Source organism: Nannospalax galili, unplaced genomic scaffold (genome assembly GCF_000622305.1).
Source record: "Nannospalax galili isolate Female #2095 unplaced genomic scaffold, S.galili_v1.0 scaffold777, whole genome shotgun sequence".
NCBI classification, from domain to species: Eukaryota; Metazoa; Chordata; class Mammalia; order Rodentia; family Spalacidae; genus Nannospalax; species Nannospalax galili.
In genome coordinates, this window is record NW_008341810.1 from 787,622 (window position 1) to 792,559 (window position 4,938).

General features: G+C 38.0%; 1 pseudogene; it reads left to right on the forward strand.

Moving 5' to 3' along the window:
• The first annotated feature begins 2,749 nt into the window (after positions 1 to 2,749).
• Positions 2,750 to 3,397, forward strand: LOC103737524 (annotated as a pseudogene).
• The last annotated feature ends 1,541 nt before the right edge of the window (positions 3,398 to 4,938 follow it).

A 4,938-nucleotide genomic window follows, 5' to 3' on the forward strand; every position in this document is an offset into this window, starting at 1 on the left:
TTGAAACTTTGCAATTTTAAGTTTAGAATCTTTTGGGTGCAATGTGATATATGGTTGGTTTGCAGTATTCTCAGACCTGTAAAAGTGTGGCTGATTTTTCAGTTATTGTTTTATAGGTCATCTAAATTCCTAGAAAAAAGAATAAATCATATGACTAAACTTTTTATCCTTCATTGAATTGGTTTTAGTTCTAAAAATTCTTTTAAAAAAATACATTCACAGTTGAAAAAATATATACATTCATGGGACACACACAATTATGATTAGGTCAGGATAATTGATTTATCAATTCAAACATATACCATTTCTTTGTGCTGGACATACCGTTGGGTAGGAGAAATAAGTACTAATGTTGAATAGCACAGTAAGATAACTTACATTGACAATTGAATATTTCATAGTTCTAACAAGTCTTAGTTCATAAAAATACAATATTGAAAGAGAGCCAAAACTGCTATAGTGCTGTATTACATGCACAAGGTCCTGAGTCTGGTCCTCAGCACAAGAAGAAAAGAAAGAGAAATTCTTCTGTTTCTATAACAAGCACTTCTTGTCTCATAGGTTCCTTGGGTAACTAATGCAGAGAAGAACTCAAGTAATCTGCACCTTGGGGAGCTACAGTCCACAGAGGAGAATTCAACAGCATCTGGGTTGAACATATATAACCCAAGCATGTCTGGAAACATTTAGAGTCCAGTGTGCACATTTCAGCTATGTTAAAATGTAAGGGAAGCTTGTCATCCTAAATAGAAAGAACACAATGCAAAATCTTGGCTTTGCCTTAAAGGTTATGTTGTGGAGATGGGGGCAAGAGGCCTTTATATTCTGCTTTATCAAAAATTCATCCCTGTCACTCTCTGGTGACAGAACTACAGAAGCAGTTGTTACAATTCTCTTTTTTTCCCCTCTCTTAGACAAATGTCATATTTCTAAAGGTTCTGTGCAGTCCCCACTTCTAGACATATACCATTTGTCAAAAACCTTTGGGGGCTGGAGAAATGGTTCAGAGGTTAAGAGCACTTGATGCTCTTGTGGAGACCCAAGATGGGTTCCCGGTATCCATATGGCAGTTCCAGGGAATCCAACACCTTCTTTTGGCCTCCACAGGCATTGTGAACACAGAGAAATAAATAAAAATATTCCTGGAACTAAACAAAAAGTTAATACAAAAAGATAATACAATAAAACAAACCTCTGGGACACTTTAAAAGCAGTCCTAAGAGGGAAATTTATAGCTGTAAGTGCCTACACTTAAAAATGAGAAAGAGCACAAATAAAGCTCTTAACTTAAGATTATAGAAAGGCAAGAATATCAAACCGAAATGTAGCAGATGAGAAGAAATAAAAAAAATTAGAGCAGAAACTAAAGAAATAAAACAAAGAAAACAATACAAAGAATCAGTTAATCTAAGAGTTGGTTCTTTGAAAAGATAAACAAGATAGACAGACCTTTTAGCCCAGTTAACCAAAAGAAAGAAAGAGCAAATCCAAATCAACAAAATCAGGATTCAAAGGGGAAACATCACAACAGACATCCAAAAGATCCAGAACATTATAAGGGAATACTTTAAAAACCTATACTCTACTAAATTTGAAAACCTAAAAGAAATGGATAAATATCTAAAATTATGCAAATCACCAAAGATAAATGAAGAAGATATTAGCAGCTTAAACAGACTATAACATATAAGGAAATTGAAACAGTAATACAAAACCTCCTAACTAAAATAAAGCCCAAGTCCATTTGGATTTACAGCACAATTCTACCAGACATTTTAAGAAGATCTACAACCAATACTACTTAAATTATTCAAAAAGACAGAAATAGGAAGAACTCCCAAATTCTTTCTATGTATCCAGCATCACTCTAATAGCAAAACCAGGTAAAGATACCCAAAAAAGAAAACTATAGACCCATATCCTTAATGAACATAGATGCAAAAATTCTCAACAAAATACTTGCAAACCGCATACAGACACACATCAAAAAGATCATCCACCATGATCAAGTTGGCTTTATTCCAGAGATGCAGAGATGGTTCAATATACATAAGTCAATAAATGTCATAAATCATATAAATGGACTCAAAGACAAAAATCACTTGGTCATCTCAATAGATGCAGAAAAGGCCTTTGACAAAACTTAACAAACAACTATATTAAACGTCCTAGAGGGAATTGGACTGGAGGGTACATACCTCAACATAATTAAAGCTATATGCAACAAACTCACAGCCAACCTCATTCTAAACAGAGAAAAACTAGAAGTATTTCCATTAAAATTAGGAGCCAGATAAGGCTGTCCACTATCTCCAATCCTTTTTAATATAGTGCTTAAAATGCCTACTAGAGAAATAAGACGGGAGAAAGAAATGAAAGGAGTACTAATAGGAAAGGATGATGCCAAATTATCCCTTTTTGCAGATGATATGATAACATATCAGAGATCCCAAAAATTTCACCAGAAAATACTTAGAACTGATTAATACTGTCAGTAAAGTGACAGGTTATAAAATTAATCTACAAAAAATCAGTATCTTTTCTATATAACAATAACAAGCAATTCAATAATGAGTACATGGAAACCCTCCCATTCACAATTGCCACAAAAAAAAAAAAAATCTCAGAATAACCTGACCAAAGACAATAAAAATCTCTACAATGAAATTTTTAAATCGTTAAAGAAAGAGACGGACACAAAAAGAAGGAAGGGCCTCCCATGCTCATGGATTGGAAGAATATTGTGAAAATGACCATCCTAGGCTCCCTGCTCCTCCCTGTTCTAGAGACAACCATATCTTCTCATGCACTGCCAGCCTCCTCCCTGAGACATGATGGTGAATGGATCTGGCCATGTAGGGCACCTGGTCACCAGGGATTTAACTCTGGCAAAGTGGACCTTATTGCCATCAATGAGCCTTTCATTGATCTCACAGATACCCAGAAGACTGTGGACAGCCCCTCTGGGAAACTGCGGCATGATGGACGTGGGGTTGCCCAGAACGTCATCCCTGCACCCACTAACTCTACCAAGGCTGGGGACAAGGTCATCCCAGAGCTGAATGGGAAACTCATTGTCATGGCCTTCCATGTTCCTACACTCAACATGTCTGTCATGGATCTGACCTGCCACCTGGAGAATGCTGTTAAATATGATGACATCAAGAAAGTAGTGAAGCAGGCATTCGAGGGCCTCCTAAACGGCATCATGGGCTATACTGAGGACTGGGTCATCTGCTGTGACTTTAACAGTGACACCCACTCTTCTTCCTTTGATGCTGGGGCTGGCATTGCCCTCAACAACCACTTTGTCAAACTCATTTCCTGGCATGACAACGAATTTGGCTACAGCAATGGAGCGATAGACTTCATGGTCCACATGGCCTCCAAAGAGTAAGAAACCCTGAACCACTCACCCCAGCAAGAGGAAGAGAGAGGCCCTCGACTGGGGGGAGGGGTCCCTGCTCCAACTCAGCCCCCAACACACTAAGTATCTCCCTTCATAGTTTCCATCCTAGACCCCCAGAAGAAGGGGAGGGGTTTGGGGAGTCCTACTCTCTTAAATACCATCAATAAAGTCCATTGTACCCACCCACCCCCAAAAAAGAAAAGAAAATGAGCATCCTACCAAAAGCAATATATAGATGCAATGCAATCCCAATCAAAATACTCATGCCACTCTTCACAGAATTAGAAAAAAAAAATCCTAAATTTCTTATGGAATCACAAAGCAACCCTGAGCACAAAGAGCAATGCTGGAAGGATTACTATGCCAGATTTCAAACTATATTACAGAGCTATAGACATAAAAAGTAGCTTGATACTGGCACAAAAATACACACATAGATCAATGGAACATCATTGAAGACCCAAACATGAATACATGCAATTCAATTTCAGCCACCTGATATTTGAGAAAGGTGCCAAGAACACACACTGGAGGAAAGAGCATCTTCAACAAATGGTGCTGGCAAAACTGATCTTCACCTATAGAAGAATGAAACTAGACCCTTATCTTTCACCCTGCACAAAAGTCAAATCCAAATGAATCAAAGACTTCAATGCAAAACTCGAAACTCTGAAACTATTAGAAGAAAACATTGGCAGTAACCTAAAAGATATAGGTGTAGGAAAGGATTTCCTAAATTGGACGTCAGTTGCTCAGGAATTAAGGTAAAATCCAACAACTGGGGCCTCATTAGACTAAAAAGGTTCTGTACTGAAAAAATAAAAATAAAAAAAAAACAACAACCAAGGAAGTGAAGAGAAAACCCACAGAGTGACAGAGTGGGAGAAAATCTTCATCAGCGACACATCTGACAGAGGTTTAACATCCAAAATATATGAAGAGCTCAAAAAACAAAGAATCAAGAAAACAAACGACCTAATTAAACGATGGACTAAGGATCTGAACAGAGTTCTCAAAAGAAGAAATAAAGATGGCTAAGAATGATCAACATCGTTAGTACTTAGGGAAAAGCAAATTAAAACCACTTTAAGATTCCATCTTACCCCAGTCAGACTGGGGTAAGAGAACAAATGATACCAAATGTTGGAGAGGATGTGGGCAAAGGGGAACACTCATTCATAGATGGTGGGATTGCAAACTTGTACAACTACAATGGAAAGTAGTGACTCTAAAAACTAAAAATGAACCTACCATATGACCCAGCTATACCACTCTTTGGCATATACCCAAAGGCGTCATCCTATTGTAGAGACACTTGTACAACCTGTTAAGGTTCAGATAGCCCTGCCCCCTCACCAACAGGATCCCAAGGACTTCTCATGCTCCTGAGAAAAGGGAACCTAGCTGATAAGCACCTTGGTCTTTGAAGTCAAGAGAAGCAGACTTTTCTCCACTGTTTGGCCAACACAGCAGGCTTCCCCTTTGATCTCTAAAAAGGACAGGTTTTAACAGTCCTGCTCTCCCACTCC